At 42.9% G+C, this 18,029-nt stretch overlaps 1 protein-coding gene and 1 long non-coding RNA gene across 13 annotated transcripts in view; one reads left to right on the top strand and one right to left on the bottom strand.

Annotated features, from left to right (window-relative positions):
- The window catches only part of LOC146871734 (uncharacterized), a 53,009-nt gene extending 39,906 nt beyond the window's left edge, over nucleotides 1–13,103 (top strand). For both annotated transcript variants that reach the window (XR_014981046.1, XR_014981045.1), the window contains 2 exons: nucleotides 12,246–12,472; nucleotides 13,028–13,103. This is a non-coding gene — a long non-coding RNA (uncharacterized LOC146871734). The remainder of the gene's footprint in view (nucleotides 1–12,245; nucleotides 12,473–13,027) is intronic.
- The window catches only part of LOC146871733 (transcription factor SOX-13-like), a 671,695-nt gene that overhangs the window by 193,640 nt on the left and 460,026 nt on the right, over nucleotides 1–18,029 (bottom strand). The gene's annotated exons all lie outside the window — the stretch shown is intronic.

Genomic DNA, 18,029 nt, shown 5'->3' with positions numbered 1-18,029 from the left:
CTACGGTTAGCCTTTTTGGATATTTCTATCTTTGTACAGGAGAACTCACTACATTGCGAACTGTACAAAAAACCCATGTCAAAGAACTCTCTTTTGTCTTTTGAGAGTCACCACCCAAAGGCTCTCAAAGAAAACCTGCCCGTAGGCCAGTTCCTGCATATACGTAGGAACTGTTCAACAAGGGAACTGTTTGATAAACATGCCAAAGAACTAGCCACTCAACTCTGTTCAAGACAATATCCCAAGCGTTTGGTGCGACAAGCTTGGAAACGTGCATCGAATAATAACAGAGATGCTTTATTGGATGCTAGTATATGTAGGACCCCCAGTGAGAAACTTACCTTTGTTACCACCTTCTGCACTTTGTCTAACCGTATACAGAAGATGGTACGTAAGCACTGGCATATATTGAATGTAGCATCTGAAAACATCTTGCCCCCACTGTTTGCATTCAAGAAGGGTCCTAGTCTACGTGACAGTTTGGTCCATACACGGCCATTATTGCAGCCAACCTGTGGGCCCAGTACTTTGTGGTCATTACCTCCGGTCCGTGGCCACTACCCTTGTGGTTCGTGCAGTGTTTGCCCTCAGACCATCAAGACCACATCAGTGGATATAGGGACAAACCGCCCCTGGATACTACATAATCACACCAATTGTAACACGGAATGTGTGATCTATAGGATTACGTGTCCATGTGGGTTGCACTATATTGGATATACCACACGTAAAGTCAAGCTCCGCATCAGCGAGCACAAGAGCACCATTCGCTGCAAGAAACAATCTACTTGCCTGACGGACCATTTTTTGGCTAAGAAGCACAAGGCCGATGAACTGAGATGGCTTGTTTTGGAACGTCCTTTCATTCCCCAACACATAACTGACATCTCTAGATTCTTATTTTCTAGAGAACAAAGGTGGATTTTCAAATGCAAGACAGACACACAAGGCCTGAACGATAACATACCGTGGGTTTCCATCTGAACTCTAGTGACTGATATCCATAACTGACATCTCAAATCATAGAGATGCGTACATCCATGCGTTGCTGTTCGTAGATTTCTAGTAAGAGTAACTTGATATCTGCCTAGAAGTGATACTTGCCTTATATAGGTCGACACCCCTATGCCAAGGTACTTGTCCTTCCACTGTTTTCTTGCAAATACCTAATGATGAATGCTTTCTTAGGTAACGCTTATTTCACGTTCTTTGTTGTAATACACCCTTTACACTGATACGTGCTTCTACTGGAGGCCATATGGCTTGATTTCATCTTCCACTTTGCCTAGTAGCTATCGTGCGTAGTGAAACTGTTTTGTAGAGACACTTGCTGTCTCCTTTAATGGATTTTTTAACCCAATTTTAACTACGGCATATTTGGCAAATCATAACCAATGGCGGCCTTATAGACACATCAATAATCAGTATAAGTGCTTACATTACTCATATTTTATAAATTGGGTATTAATTTTTTCAAGATTATTAGCCATTATGTCGTGCGGGCCAGTGTATGCCTGGGGTCCATTCATTTTCTTTCGTGATATTCGCTATCTATTATTGCGAGTTTATTGTTATGGAACCCCCAACGAGCATCCTATTTTTATAGGGACTAACCGCGGATGATTAATAATTATTTTCATTAGGTTTAATTATGACAATGCCCACGCAAATGATAACTAGTTGAGAACATCATTCTTTTTTGGTCCGTTCGCCTGGTGAAAGAACACTGTCAGGGGCGCACTTCACATTTCCTGATGCGGGGCGGGCCTCTTTCAGTGCGCATGCACTTGTAAGTTACACTATTCGCCCACACTCGCGCCGTTTGTCTCACACGGCGCGCATGCGTTATAACAGCCAACCGGATCATGCGCTAGCTTCTATAGACGTGTTCCGGCTCTCGCGCATGCTCCACGCAGCCAGCAACAGCGAGGCGATTCCTGAGACGCGCACACCTGACTTCGTTCAGCCACACTAATTCGATCGAGGCGGGTATAAATGCAGCTCTCCCCCTCCCACCCCTACCTCCCAGACAGCCCGGAGGCCAGTCTGAAGTACCGACGGAGAGGTAAGGAGGGGGCGAACTACACGGTAGTTGGTTTATTGACGATTATATGCTAAGCGTATGGTGTTTGAGAACTAGTAGAGCATATATATTCTTGTTCCACCACCACATTAGGTTGTGTTCTTTGACCTTTGTTTTATGATACAACAGCGGTACATCATTTTTGGGTACTTTACACAGGATTAAGACATTACTCCTCTTACTATTACGTCAGAGCTGTGTAACTAAAGCTTAGATCTTAAACATAATGTTTTATTTTATGTTATAATTACATCGTGACTTACCTGTAGATAATGTATCTGTGGGTATTCTGGAGGTCTTTTAGGTTTTAGTTTCTTAGGTTTATTTAATTGTTTAAAGGTATGTGAGATGAGCACGAACAGTACAAGTATCAATGCGCAACTTGTCTGTTTTGCTCCCACTTTTGAACAGAGCGGTGCCTCCTTCTCTGAGCAGTCAGCCGGGTGAGGTGAGGCAGTTCTCCCACAGAAAGCTGGGTGAGTTTTTCAACATGGTTTATATAACAGTATGTTGGCAAACATCAACTTGAGTTTTTGGTCAATAATTGACAGTGCAGAGTTGACACTGTCGAGTAGCGGCTAGCAATGCTTTGTTTCTTTTGTGTGTTGCCACTTGGTGACATATGATTTTTCTGATTCTTTTGACCCTCTTTAGGAAAGAAGATATCCCTCTTACGTCGAAAGATGAGCCTATCTGTATGGTAGGGTGGCTACGGCCACTGTCAAATCTGACGTCCATACTTCTATATCTTTAATTTTCTTGAACACGACACCAACATATGTATTTTTTCCTGCAGAAGCATCTTTCTTATATCTATTTTGTTACTGGTCCTGAAGAAAGCCGGGTCAGGTGACCATCTCGGCTGAAACATGTCGACCATTTTATAATCAAGCCAGGAAATAGTCTATCTTTGCTTAAGACTATGGTTTTTTTAAATATGAAACTTAGGTAATCCTGAATAAACATATTTTTTGCCTTAGTATTTATTTTTAAATTCACATTCACATTTGAGCACTGCACCATACTCTTTAGTTTCTGAGTATAACCCCTGGCGGGAGTATTTTTCTTCCAGGAATAATTAGGCTGAGCACTGAGCAGTACTCTCTGGCCTGCCATTGTGTACTTAGCCTTTTATTCCATAGAGTTTCAGATGACGATGCTCCGCCAGTAAGGGTGGGCTGATGAACTCTTAACTCCCGCCCGGTGTTATCCTGATCTCTCTAAGAATTTTCTTGGTACTTTTGGTATTTCTTACTCAGCAGTTAGTAGCTCGCTATCCTTTTAGACTCTGCACCTCCTGTTAGTTTTTGCGCTCTCTCTTGCTAGTCTGGGGCTGTGCGCCTGGATAGAAGTAAGTGCCGGGAGGACTGTGTCTCATCTCACGCTTTATATGATGCATGTTATCATGCGACAGGAATTGTTCTCACGGTTCAAGTGATCCACATCGTGTCTTCTCACTTGTCTAAATGACGTCAAATGATGCCCTTTAACTCCACATACGAAGTGTTTATATCACGTGTAACCATAAGGCATGTTTTTAAACTCCTTTGATGTTTATGAAACGAGAAAATCCCATTCCAACAGGGAAATATCTGAGCGCCGTTCGTTTCTCGTGAACTCATACGCAGACATTAAAATCTGACACGCGACATTGAATGCTTCTTTCTGCGCAGTGAAATGCCTATGCCACGAGCCACAAAAAAAATTAATTCTACTTCAGGCTTTAAAAAAAAAAAACAACATTCACATTAACTACAAAATAGAGTAAAAAAATTAAAAAGGGAGTTGGCGAATAGGAACATTAATAGATCTTTAGTCTTAAGAAGGGGGGATGGGGGAATAAAAAAAAATATATATATAAGACGTGTAGGTAAAAAAAAAAAATATATATATATATATAAAAATATTATAGAGTGGAATATAAATGGAACATACAATTAATCGATTTCTGCTCATGGTGCGAACTGTGGGTGTAATTACCCCCACCATGTCGCATTTTAGAGTTTTGATTTTGTGTAATAATTACATGGCTATGTCGCCGGGGAGGGGCTCCTGAAAGGCGACACCAACGCCAGGAATGAAGGGAGGGTTCCTCACGGGAGGGTTTGGGTGGGGACACAAAGGGGTTAGTAAATCTGGAAAATTGTCCTCACATTATGCAAGATTGTTTTTTGTGCTAATTGCTCTAGATGTAGGGCAATACGGGTAGATCATGAGTGGATTGAGTAGTATAAAATTCCTCTCCTGGAATGTTAACGGTTTAGGGGGCGGTAGGAAACAATTGAGGGTCCGTGAGTATCTAAAAAGTACGGAAGCCCACCTCTATTAATAACAAGAAACACATTTATAGGCTAAAGTATGTGAACAAGCTTTTGGGAAACTCGGGTGGGTTCAGAATATACTATGTTCACGCCAGAAAGGGTGCACAAGAGGCGTAGCTATCATTGTTACATCAAACAAAGGGATTAAGGTTCTGAAATGGGAAACGGATCAATCGGGCAGATGGCTCGTGGCAGCTCTCTCCTTAGGCGGTTTAGCTTTTACTTGTGCAGTGTACATGGCCCAAATGAGGATAATCCAGGTCCCATCTTAAAACTTAGTGCATGTCTTTTACAGAATCCAGCCCCGGTTATCTTAGGGGGAGATTTTAATCTGGTTTTTGACGGGCAATTGGACCGGACCTCTAGGGTCAAATATTGTACTCCCACCAAAACTTTAGCATCACTGAAGAACATCATGAAGGACTTTAATCTACTGGACCTATGGAGAGTGAAATATGCAGCCAAAAGAGAGTACTCTTTCTACAGCAAAAAGTACAAGCAATTCTCTAGAATAGATTTCTTCTTGGCTGACCAAGCTCTGCTTGCAAACATTGTTTCGGTTTGTTACACCACGGTGGGTATCTCGGATCACTCAGCGGTCGAACTTGCACTCAGCTTAGGATCCAGGAATACTGAAAATAGATGGACACTTGATAGAACACTTCTTCTGGATGAAAAAGTGAAGGTAGAGGTAAAAGTAAGAATAACGGATTTCTTTGATTTTAATCTTGGTTCCTCTACAGTCCAAATGGTTTGGGAGTCCTTTAAGGCCTATGTACAGGGGCTGTTAGGTTCGCAAATGACATACAGGAGGAGAATCAGTAAGAAAAACGAAATTGATGATCTTAAAGTTATAAAAAAGAAAGAGTTAGATCTACAATTGGCTGCCCTGGAAGACAGGGAGAGTATTTCTAAACTAGAGAGAGAGTTGTTGGAACTACAAGCAGCATTTAAAGCCAGGAGTGATAAGATCATTAAGGAAAAGTGGGAAGCCAGCAGACTTAAGAACTTCAAGTTTGGAGAAAAATGTGGTGCTCTCCTAGCATGGAAGTCAAGGGCGGATAGGGTTAGGAACAACATTAAGACGTTGGTACAAAGAGAATCTGGATTATTGATATCAGAGGATGAGCTGATTAAAGAAGAGGCCAGGGGATTTATGTCGGCTTTGTATCAAGAGGACACCAGAATTGGATTGGAGGAGGTGGTTGACTGGCTTAATTTGGGCAATCTGCCCCAAGTGTCCGAAGCAGATAAGATCTATTTAGCCAGTGAAATTAAGGATGGTGAAATACAGGAACAACTCAAGAAAATGAGTAGAGGTAAAGCCGCTGGCCCGGACGGTCTACCGGTAGAAATTTATTCTGATAATTTAGAAACAGTAGTTCCAGTGCTCAGGTTACTTTTCAACAGAATTCTTCGACAAGGAAATAGTATCCCCCCATCCTGGGCTGAGGCCACCATAACCCTGATAGCCAAGCAAAATAAAGATCCACAAACAATTGAGTCGTATAGACCCATCTCATTGTTAAATTCGGATTTAAAGATTTTTTCAGGGATACTGGCCACTAGATTAGCCAGATCCATTAAAACAATTATACATTCAGATCAGAGAGGGTTTATACCAGGGAGGCAGCTAAATGAACTTACGTTTCAGGCAATAGGGGCAATCGATCATGCAGAAGAGAGGGGGCTGCCTCTTGCTATTATAGTAATTGACGCAGCCAAAGCCTTCAATCAGGTTAACTGGGGGTACCTCTGGGCTACCATGATGAAGTTTGGCTTCCCTTTAATTTTTATCGAAGCTGTTAAATCTTTATATCGGAATCCTAGAGCAAAGGTCTTAGTGAATGGCGGCCTATCAGAATGGTTTAACATCACTAGAGGTACAAGGCAGGGATGCCCCCTATCCCCCTTATGGTTTGACGTTTATATAGAGCCTTTTGTTTGCACACTTAGAAGGGATTATATAATCATACCCTTTAAAATCGGAGAGCTAGCGCTGAAAACCACCTTGTATACTGACGATCTCCTCCTGTACACCTCCAATCATGTTGAGGCAATCCCGCGGCTCTTTGAATTAGCGGAGGAATTTGGAAGAGTATCGGGGTATAAAATTAATAAGGAAAAAACAGATATAATGGGCTGGAACAATTTAATCCCTATAGATGGGGCTAAAAAAAAAATTAGGTATCTCGAAATACACCTAACCCAAAGACTGGCGGACATCTCAAAAACTAGTTGGCAGAGAGTTGCGAAGGAAGCCTGTAAGCTAATGTTAAGATGGGGAAGTATCCCGCTTAATATTTACGGGAGAGTAAATCTTGTTAAGATGATTATCCTTCCCAAAATAACGTTTCTCTTTAATTCTATCCCATTATCATTCAATCACAAAGATATTGCTATTCTTCAAGGGAAGATTGGATCGTTTATATGGGCCACAAAATCGCCTATGATAGCTTGGAAGAAACTGAGGAGAGGTCTGAATGTAGGTGGCTTGGCTCTACCCGATGTGTTTATATACTGCCATGCCTTTCACTTTAAAAATTTTAGAATTTTGGCCAATAAGTTGGACTTCTCTTCACAGGGCCGTCTTTTCCAGGCAATGTTATATGACTAGCCACAGGGCCTCGAGTTTTTCCTTCTTAAATTTGGAGATCAAAAATTCTTCAAAAAGGTCCGCCTTAAGATTCTACAGACGGCACTTAAAAATTGGGGATACATCTGGAAAACACTGGGGATACCTTATTATAATCTACATGCCCCAATCTGGGACTCTCCAGGCACTCCTGAATGCCTTTTAGATCAACTGTCTCAGCCTCTTAAGGTAGCAGGGATTAAAACATGGGGGGACCTTTGTCTTGATTCTAGGCTTTTGGACTGGGAGTGTTTTGCAAATTTAACCAATAGGTCCCTAACCAGGTTTAAGTTTTACCAACTGTCCGCGTGGTGGGCAAGACAATCTTGGGGGTCTGCAGCGGACATCCCGATCCTAGATTCCATCTGTAGGGAGGGAGGCTGGAAACGAGAAGTTTCCTTTTGGTATCAGACACTTATTGGGTCTGAGGATTGTTTAGATTTAGAGATAGGGAAACTCTGGGGCAACGGTTTAATAGGGAACATAGAGGAGGTACAGAAAATTTGGAGGGACTCTTTTTCCATGTCTCAGAGAGTATCAAACCTGCCAATTGGCCTGGGTGAAGAAATAACAACATCGGTCCAATGATTATGCCAGGGGTCTGTGGTCCGGTCCTCCCTAGTACCCATAATGTTCTTGGTAGGGAACGGGAGTTGGATAAGGAGAGAGCCTTCCTCTGGGGGAACCCGGTTTGCTATACACAGTCCCCGAGGGCGGAAATCGAGCTGGCCTTTGTGAAAGGTACGGAGAGTTCCCATCTAGAGCAAATATCATTTGGTGGCACATATGAGGACTAAAAAAAAAAAAAAAAAAAAAAAAAGATTTGATATAAAGCACTAAAGGCTGCATTCATTCTTAACCGTTATTGATCTGGTATCTTAAAGTAATGCGGCGGAAATGTCATATTGCAGACCACCCAGCTTTAAGTTATCAATACAGCCGAGTACTGCCTATTTCCAAACATTCCCTTATCGCTTACGGATCTGTATCTTAATTTATGCATTTACTATGCATGTATTTCGTGGGCATTTCTCCGATGAGAAATTCAAATGAGTTCTTTCTGCTTTTCACGTGGGCTGTTTTACGGGTTCCATGAAATGTGAAATTATTCACGCAGTGAATGGAATACACACTTCCATTGTGTGCGCTCGCACATAGTGACTGGGTGATGAAACACCTTGGATCGACGCGCCACTTGCAGGCACGAGACTACTGTGAACCTGCATCCTTCGTAAAATGGCGCTGCATCACTCGTGACGATGCAAACATCCTAGAAATTCAGCCGCCCAGTGCTGCTCTGCAGATCGAAGAATCCGGGAAGCCATTTCGACCTAAACGGAGAGGCACAAGCGTCAGTCATGGCGGAGGCACCCAGTGGCGTAAAGGAACGTGAGGGTGCCCCCCTGCGATGTGCATGGAGGGGGGGCCCGCGCTCGACTGAGCCTGGAGCGCTCTCCGTGAACGTCCAGGCGTCCGTGCACAATGCCAGCGTGGGCCCGCTGGAGGTCGGGGGGGACACGAGGAGGACAATGTTACCTCGTATGAGGCAACATCTAAGCCACTCAAGCCGCCGCTTGCCCCGTATGCTTGGTCTTCCCTCCATGTGTGGCAGGTAATGTTTGTCGAAAATGCCCCTACAAACAAATGCTGAGTCTTTTTGCAAATTTGAAGAATGGTACCTGGTCCACATTTCCATGGTGTCATGTTGGACTGATCAGTGTTTTTTTTTAAACCTTTTAAAAGACAAATCATCAAATTAGACGTTTGCATTAGGAATGCACAGATTATTATAGGTGATTATGAAAATTGTTTACAGTCGTGACTACAGGGCGGCAAAGTTCCCAAACAGGTTTCTATAGCTAAGGAAGTCCAACGTACCAGGTAAACTGATTTTTTTCTCAATCATAATGTTTTGAATATTTTGTCTTCTGCCATAGGGCAGTCTGAAATAAACATTTTTTGGTTTGCAGGGTGAGCAGGTGAAATGTGGCACATGTAGTCTAAAACATCGATTCTTGACAAGTTAACGTCCATTGGCCCCCAATAAAACCATACTGGAAGCTGGGGACCCCAGTCTAAGCAACTACATCATACCAGGGCCGGACTTGCCATAACGGGCACCTGGTATTTCCCCAGTGGGTCGGAGGGGTGGGTTCTAGTTTTGTGCCCGCGGGGGCTGCTTTTCTTATGGGGGGCCGGTTTTGCAGCAGTGCCGCAATATCAGCCCCCTGAAAGAATAGCGGGAGGGGTGCTTTTTGCTAGCACCCCCAAACACCTCCCCCCGCTCAGAGGGTCGGTCGAGGATCAACCGGCCAGGGCTGGTTGCTGTTCCCAGTCCGATCTTGCATCAAACAGATACACAAATTACAGAGTTGTTTTCGCGTGCCCTTTATTACCTAGGAGGATCACTAAGTGTATTTTTCTAAAACTGTATACTTATGATTGATGTCTAATGTTCTTCCTAGAGAGAGATCAGAGTTTTGTCTAGTGGAAGTTTTGACTCCTGGAAAGGTAGCACATAGGGTTAATGTGCCTGCAGCAAAGAACATGTACCATGCAGATCACAAAGTGCACATAATGTAAATAGGTCAGTGGGCTACTGCGTGTGTGTGTGTGTGTGTGTGTGTAGGTGGCTCTATTTGTGTGTGGGTTGCTCTATGTGAGTGGCTCTGTGGGTGGCTCTGTGTGTGTGGGTGCAAATGCAATAGGTCTCGCATTTGAGAGTGATTAAGCTACTGACATTGTAAATAACAATGCCGTTTCTTTAAATGTTTTTTTTTTAAAAAACAAACAAAAATAATGTCATGAGCAATGCCAATAGCTCTAACTTTAACTATGCCGAGACCATTGCATTGTAAATGCTGGTTTTTAAAAGCCATCTTTCTTAGCATTTTCAGCACACACTTTACAGTGGCTTTGCCAGCTCATGCCAGCCGGACAGGCATCTCAATCTGAATAACGCTTCCAACGTAATCTCTGATATCATGTTAAGCTGTTTCTGCGTACTCTTGAGTTACATGTCCTTAAGATGTTAAAAAAATCTGACAAAAATATAAACAATAAGCCAAACTTGCAGTCTTCGTGTTCTGTATACCTCTTGATGGCGGAAGTGTTCCAGTTATCCTGTGATTCGTGAGCCCCATACATGCATTTCCCCTGTGTATTAACAATGATCGCCTCTTGGATTCAAGGCCCAAGAATGTATTCGCGGTATATTCACCAGCCTCTCCATGTGCGAGTCACTCCCGGACGGGTAAGGGTGCACTCAGTCTCTTGGTCAGCGCCGCGTGCACTCTTCCAATAAATGTACTGCATCAGTGCATCAGTGCAGATATTCTCCCTTTCAAATTAAATCACAGGTATTCAGTGCTGGACAGCACATGCTCATTTAAAGCACTGTGCGGCGCGTGGTGAACAGAGCAGCGTTTGAGAGTCATTTCAGACTTCTGCCGGTGGTGAATAGAGTCCAGTCCAGAATAAACTCCAGAAGTTGAAAAGGGTTGTTTGCATTGTTTGTAAGGATTGATGGCCATTTTTTGGTGTGGCTTGAGGTGCTGGTTTACCTGATGTTACCATTTCTTTAGTTTAAACTATAACATAACATATGCTGTTCCATAACAGTATAACTATTTCACATCATGCTATTGGCTGTTTGGTGTAGCCTATAGAGAGCGTAGGTTGGAATGTGTGAGGGACTATTTTAGTCCTCAAAAGTACATATAAGAATCATACATTAAATTATTTCTCTCGTAGATGCAGTGCATAAAAAAAAAAGTTAGGTTAATTATTGCAGCACGTTCTTCTTTACAGTTTTCAGCAGGACTGAAAATGAAAGCCAGTCCTACACTACATTGAAGTAATTGACAAATGGTATTTTAAACAAGCATTACCAATGCAATGGGTCTCACCTTTCATTAAGTTAAAGACATTTGCTTTGCTATACAATACCATTAGCAAAGCAAATGGCTTTAACTTAAAGGCAAGACCTATTGCATTTTCAATGTTTTTTTTTCTGGTCTTCTGAAAGAATGATGGGAGTCGCCCCAAAACATGCCCTATTCATATCTGGTGGGAACTGAGGGAATTAGTCTTTTGTTTGTTGATAGGTCTGAAATTTTCACAGGCAGACTTTTTTTTTTTTCTTTAGAAATACCATCTTACTCTTCACGTGTTAAGATGGTGACAGCACTGCGACAGTTAAGAGTAAGGTTAGATTAAGTTATTTAGCAATGAAATAGGCCTTTAAGCCTAAGGGGAAACCTAGCATCTTAAATTATTCTATTTCTCTTATAACCAGTTGCCTTCCAGCCTATTCAGAGCACTATCCAAACCCAGAAGTTAAAGGGGTCAGTCAGCGAATGAGGTCACAATAGGTATCAACCCCCCAGCTATTGTGCGAAGCAACGTGTTAGCACGCCTACCGTTGGTGTTTGATTGAGATACAGGACTGGGTAAACAGAACTGTTTTCTTCTCTACACAGGCTCGCCTGTTAAGGCCGTTGTGTGCGTCATTGTCTGTTGATACTGTAGAGCGTGCATTGAAGGGTGAGAGTCTCTTGTCGTGAAAGAATGAGCCGAGCATTATACAGCCCACAGTTGTTTCTGTCGTCGTTCTGCTTCCTTCTGGAGGATTCAAGTGGTGTGACTGGCAAAGACTGGAGTGCCCTTCGGTGGTGTCTAATTCCCAGTTAAGAATGGTGGTAAATCCTAACTGGAGTTTACAAGGGGAGAATTAGACCCAAATAGAGAACACCTTACTTTAAATCCCTTGCGTGACAAGCGGGGGTCATTTCAAGGAAGATGATCTGAGAAATACGAATTTAACAGTAAAAGCTTATACAAAGGCCTGTGTCACAAGATTGTAACTGCCTCTAGAGAGCCAAGGTGAACAGTCAACCGTTTTGTTTGGCGCAGTACACCAGCCCAAGGCGAGGTAAGGATTTAAAATCACACTGAATTTATGGCCACAGTAGATGGGAGGCTGAAGGCGGCCAGCTATCGAAATCTCGGACGTTTTATTTTCAATTTCTGAAGTTCACTTTAAAGACAAAAAGGTCTTTTTTTGGTTGTTTTTTTTTTTCTTCACTGACCACTGTACTATAATTGCACTACATAGATTTTCCGGAGTTACTGTGCTTACTTTTTAACAATTGGAATTACCTGCTGGAAGCAATGATAAATGAAATGCAACTTTTTTCTTCCACAGAAAATGGCCGAGATCTGCAGACATTTGAGCCCTGTGACATTAAAACATCCAAAAGCGAGAGTTGAATAAGGACCTTTCTTCATTTTGAGGCGCTCAGGTCAAGCTCTGAACTTTGTGAACGAGGTGAGGGGCAGAGCGACAGAGGTACTTTTTCCTCTCTGCCAACAGACAACACCTGCAGGATTTCAAAGCAATGAGAAAAGTGGACGAGGGTGAAATGACCACAGGTAAAATCAATACTTGGCTGGCACACGTGTAGATATGAAGGGTTCTGTACTAATGCATGGACCACAATTCCCCTCTTCAAGTCAGTCTTGCTCAGGATGGAGCAAGGACTCGTATAAAAGAGACTTGCTAGGATGCATTCTTCTCAGATAACTTGTAATACCGTAATAATTGTGTTTGTAATAATGCATCACAATTCGTACATTTAAGCTTAGGGGAAGCTTGCCTATGTGTCGTACTAACAAGTACCTGTGTGTGACTAAAAATGGCTGTTAATGCAAAATTCTGTACTGCGCATGCATCAACTACATCTACGTAGTAATGACGAGTTCTTGCTTGGAGGGAAATCTTTGCAGCTGCACAATCGCTTTCAAGATGGCCGTTTGGAACTTACATGTTAATGCGCATGCTTTTGCTGAAACTAAACCATACAAATTTAACAAAACGCTAATGCGAAAGATTTTTATAAGTAAAGGGGTGTAGAGTAAAGATAGGTGGCATACAGTGAAATCATTTTATTTTTAATTTAATATGTCTCTTTCTGACTTCTTTAATAGTTCGTATTTTGGGCGTCAAAGGATGACCGATGTCCATATCCCACGAGGTCTTCGCACAGACGCACTTGTAACCCGCCAGGAACCATGACTAATGTATCTGAAACTCATCCAAAGCCACAACCTCTATATGTCCTGGGAACGGAGTTGTCTTCCTGACTGATGAATGAAGAAAATATTCAAATGTATAATTTTGATCGATAAAAATATGAACTCGGGTGGGAAATAAAGCATGGGAAGGTAAATTAAGGGGCGGGAACACGGAACAATAAGCTAAAAGAAAAGTATTAAACTTAGCATGGTGTGATGATCATCTCCCCTTTTCCTGTCCAATCAGTTAGGAGTTTCATACATTTGAAACATGTAGGGGTGGTATATGCCATTAGAAGGGTATAACTGAGGTAGTCAGTTAACACACCGCAGCGAGCCCAGAATGCTGAGAGACTGAGATGCTGTGCGAGAATTGAATAAATGCTGAAGAAAAACCATTTCCAGACTTAGAATTTTGAGCCAATCAATTAGAAGAACATCGCGGAAGAACCGAGGAGGCACATAATAGAAGATCGCGGAAGAATCGAGGAGGAAGATAGTGTCAGAGAGGGGTGCGACGCAGGCGTCGTATCTAGAAGAGATCATCTATCCTGTCCCTGAATCTTGTCCTGCACCTTTGTCACCCGATCTATCCCAGGGGACCCATTCCAGCTCCTTGGCCAAGGGGTTGGTTTCCACACCATTCTAGGTAACTATAATTCCGTGTAGTATGTCATTGTACTGCTCTCTGTTTCCTCCCTATTCAGGTACTGTCATCATAATAACTTTAACGATTACTCTGTTTTAAATTTTATTCCCTTCCTTGGAGAAAACGGTGTTCTAATTGTATTTTTGGTTCCTGGCTCACATGAATTTAACTAGATAAACATTTAAAACTCTCCTGAGTCTGTGGTTATTAAAAGGTTTTATTCTATGTCAAATTTTTACCTACAAAGTTAACTAAAAGGTCCATTGACCAGAGGAAAGTACATTTGGTCAGAAAGGTTTGGTAAGAAATGATTGAATAATTTCATCTTACAACAAATTGACCCCAGTGGTATTTACTAGCCTATATATGAATGTGTGCGCGATATGGGCCCAGGTGAGTATATGGTAGTTGAGAATCTGAGGTTGGTAACCCGCTGGATCAGTTTTTCTGATAGCAGAGCCATGGTTTATATTTATTAACTAGTTAGGTGAAAAATTTGAATTATTGAGTATGTATTAACCCCTTCAGCGCTGCGTGGATTCCCCCGCGGTGCTGAAGGGTTCGAGCGCGGGCGGGGCCATGACGGAACGGTTCCGTCATGAGCACAGCTCAACCGATGCTCATGACGGAATCGTTCCGTCATGAGCATGGAAGGGGTTAACAAACCAGTTTGTTTTTTGTTTTATGTTTTCTGGAAATTCCCAGGAATGTTGAATAGCGGGTGGCGAATGGAAACCACACTGCAGTGAGGTTACTCGTTTATTAAAAGTAAGCGCTGAAAGGCTATGCAAGGCTGGCAGTGCTGATTTAGGGATTAATTTGTATAAAAGTGAGAGTGATTGATAGCAAAGAGTTTGCTGGTGAAACTTTGGTCTTATATCACCTAGAAAGGGTAATACCGAAGGAACAGCAGGTTCATCGGCGCTTGAGTGAACAGTAAGCGGAAAAGTTTTACTCACAGTAAATGTAAATCGACTTTCTGATTTTAGCAAACAGAGTAGCGTATGTTTCTGTGTTGTCATTTAATGAATTTTGTATGAAAATTGTAAGAAAATAAGTTATTCGTGTTACCTTGTGAAGGAGGGGTCAGCTCCTGGTGCTGCACTGATGTCACAGAGGGCCGCGCTGGGATTGGTTGGAACAACGGGTGTGTGACTGACGGGAAATTGTAAAGGAGGGGTCAGTAGTAAGGAGTGGTACTGACGTCACAGAAAAGCCACGCTAGTATTGGCTAAACGCATGGCATGAAAAAGAATTTGATTGGTCAAAAGGATAGAAGCCGCGCTGATATTGGTCAAGTATTAGAGTAAATACGAACCTTTGATTGGTTAGTAAAATAGAAGCTACAAAAATAATTGACAATGGGCATTGCATGTGGAGACACAATCCAACATTAATAGGGAATCGCCCAGACAGAAGGTTATTTAGGATTTGCCAGAGAACAATATATAAAAGGATCGACACCTAAGATGTACGGAGAAAAAAGAAAGATGACATTTATGCAGAAAATTAAAAATTATTTTAAAAAGGATAAACCCGTTAAGACTAGAGAGGGAATTCTTATCCCTCCCCCGAAAACGCCCGCATCACACATGATGATAGAAAGAGGCTATCATACTTGTGTATGGTTGGAAAATTGGATAGAATATAGAAAAAGTGATGGAGTTCTAGCCTTTCCAGAACATGGTACGTTTAATGGGAGAATTCTACATAATCTGAGATTAAGAATGAATGAATTAGAGCCCCAACCAAGATTAACACAATATGAAGCTTTAGAGGAATGGGAGAATGAAGCATTTGAGCGCGATAGATCCAGAAGTAGCAGAAGCTTTAGAGGGTTTTATCCTAGACTACCACGCGAATCACAAGATAATCAGATGAAACAATGGAGACAAGCAATGGTGGCTGAGGGATTATATCCTATACCAGGGTTACTCATAGTACGGCCCGCGGGCCGCTGGCGGCCCGCCCGGCCTTCATTGGTGGCCGGAGGACCAATTACAGTGTAGTGTATGCAGTGTAGTGTATGAGTAACCCTGGATTACACTCTGCCGCCCGCAGTTCCTAAACAGGGAAGATGGCCGCAGGAGCAAACGTTGCGAATACGCTTGAATACGTATTCACAACGTTTCCTCCTGCGGCCATCGTCTCTGCAGACTTCTTGCCTCTCATTGGCCTGCCTGCCTCTGACGTCACACATGGACACGGACCCGGGCGTGAAGCTCAGGCCCTTTAAAAGTCAGCTGTAACTAGCGCTAGTTACAGCTGACTTTTAAAGGACCTTTTGGTGAGCTTCCTGTGTCCCTGTTTACGACGTCCTTCCAGCCCGCAGCCCCGGAGAACCTTCACAGCAGCCCGGAAAATCTTCGCCTGCACAGGTATGTTTTTCGCTGACGAATTCACAAGACAGTGCTGTCCTGGTTTTCAGCTTACCACCATTTTAATGATGCTTATGCATGTGTGCAGACGGAGTCTGACTTTAACATGTATGTGCAACAGTTTCATGAACTACAGTGGTGTCGGGAGAGGTCGTGCACTGAAAACTGCTCTTCAAACTGGACACTGACGTGAAGCTGACATGCAATCATTGTACTAAGACGGGCCAGGGGGCGCGAGTCAGCCTCTTGCAATAAATCCTAGCATGCTTGCGTGCTGCTTCGAAGGAGGAGAGGTCAGTCTGGGTTCAAGCTCATTACTGACGCAATGTAGTGCTATGCAAAGAATTCCTTCAGCCATAAACGAGCCCTGCTATTTATGCTGTTCATTTTTAATTTATAAACAAACGTGCAAAGGAATGCGAACAGCATAAACTGCCCAAAGGATTTACACATATAGACGCTTAGATTGCAACGAGCAAAGTCAGTCCAGAAAGGTAGCATGTTGGTTGGAAAGGCCAAAGGCAAACAAACATGGGCCAAGCGATAGCTTATCTTTAGTTTATTGTAAGTTTTTTTTTTACTGTAGCTCCGCCCCCCAATGATCCCGCCCCCTCTGACTCCACCCCTACCAGTGCGGCCCTCGGCCACTAACCACACTGTAATTTTGGCCCCCGACAGAAAGTTTGTGAGTACCCCTGTCCTATACTAATGGCTGAGGAACAGTCAGGAGGCAAGTGCACAGAGAAGACCAAGCATTTAACGATGACACGTAGTGGAGAGTCAGAAGATTATTTTTTGGAGGACATTTTAATGAAAAACCCTCCACCTTACCAAGAAGGACTAAGTAGAACTACTCCCAGTGCTCCGGTTTTGGGAACACCATTAGTTCCCTAAGTTATACATGACCCAACAAACGGCAGGGTACTTCAGGAAAAAGAAAGAGAGGCAATAAACAAGAATAGAGAGGAATTAATACAGAAAATAACCCAATTGAGTACCCACCCTGAAGCACTGACTATACCAGTGACTATAGGTCCGGTGGTTCCATTATATGGAGATAAAACAATCGCTCACAAACTACCAGTCATGTCCACACCTACAATTGAACCCAGAAAAAAGAGAATATAATAATTGATGATCAAGGCAGTGAATGTGATTCGGTGATATCATTAATGGATTTGCCGATAAGAGGACAGATAAATGAAACCCCGAGAAGAGTTACACCTAGTTGTTCAAAGGAAGTACAAATAGAAACATCTACTGGAGTAAAGAGTGCCACAATAGTATCCCCAGAAGAAATAGAAAGATGGGCACAGGGAATAGACAAGCCAAAACAGCCACTGAAAATTTTAGATATTTACAAATTGAAAGTGGAACTGGAAGAAATGATAGCTGGAAACGTGGGACTAGACAGGTTAAATACTTAGTGAAGAAGAATTACTGTTCATTTGTAGAAGAATCGTTAGAAATACAAAAATATTCCGGCAAGATGGCCGCTGACTGAGTGCAGCGCGTAATCGCAGCTCTCTCTCCCTCCTCTGAGGCACCCTCATTATGCAATCCTAGGGGAAGCGGGATGTTCAAGGCCCCCTACTTGATTGTGGCTTCTATTTGGAGATTTCGCTCAACTCGTTGGTTGCTGCAGGCTATCACGGCGATAGATACAATCAAATCGAACTTACTTGTGCAGTGGCCGTTACTGTGGCAGAGTAGCGGTAAGCCTAAAACCAGCCGGATCATGGCGCCGAGGGGGCCCAAGCAACCCAAGGAAGATGTTACCCACAAGGAGCAACCGGACACCGATGCGGGTAAAGACTCTCTGCAACGCGGAGCACAGGTACGGAGAGCTCTGAAGAAACCAGATGACCCGCGAGATTTTCCTGGAAGT

This window comes from Triturus cristatus, chromosome 1_1 (genome assembly GCF_964204655.1).
Source record: "Triturus cristatus chromosome 1_1, aTriCri1.1, whole genome shotgun sequence".
Classification (NCBI taxonomy): Eukaryota; Metazoa; Chordata; class Amphibia; order Caudata; family Salamandridae; genus Triturus; species Triturus cristatus.
This window is presented reverse-complemented; position numbering and strand designations above follow the sequence as displayed.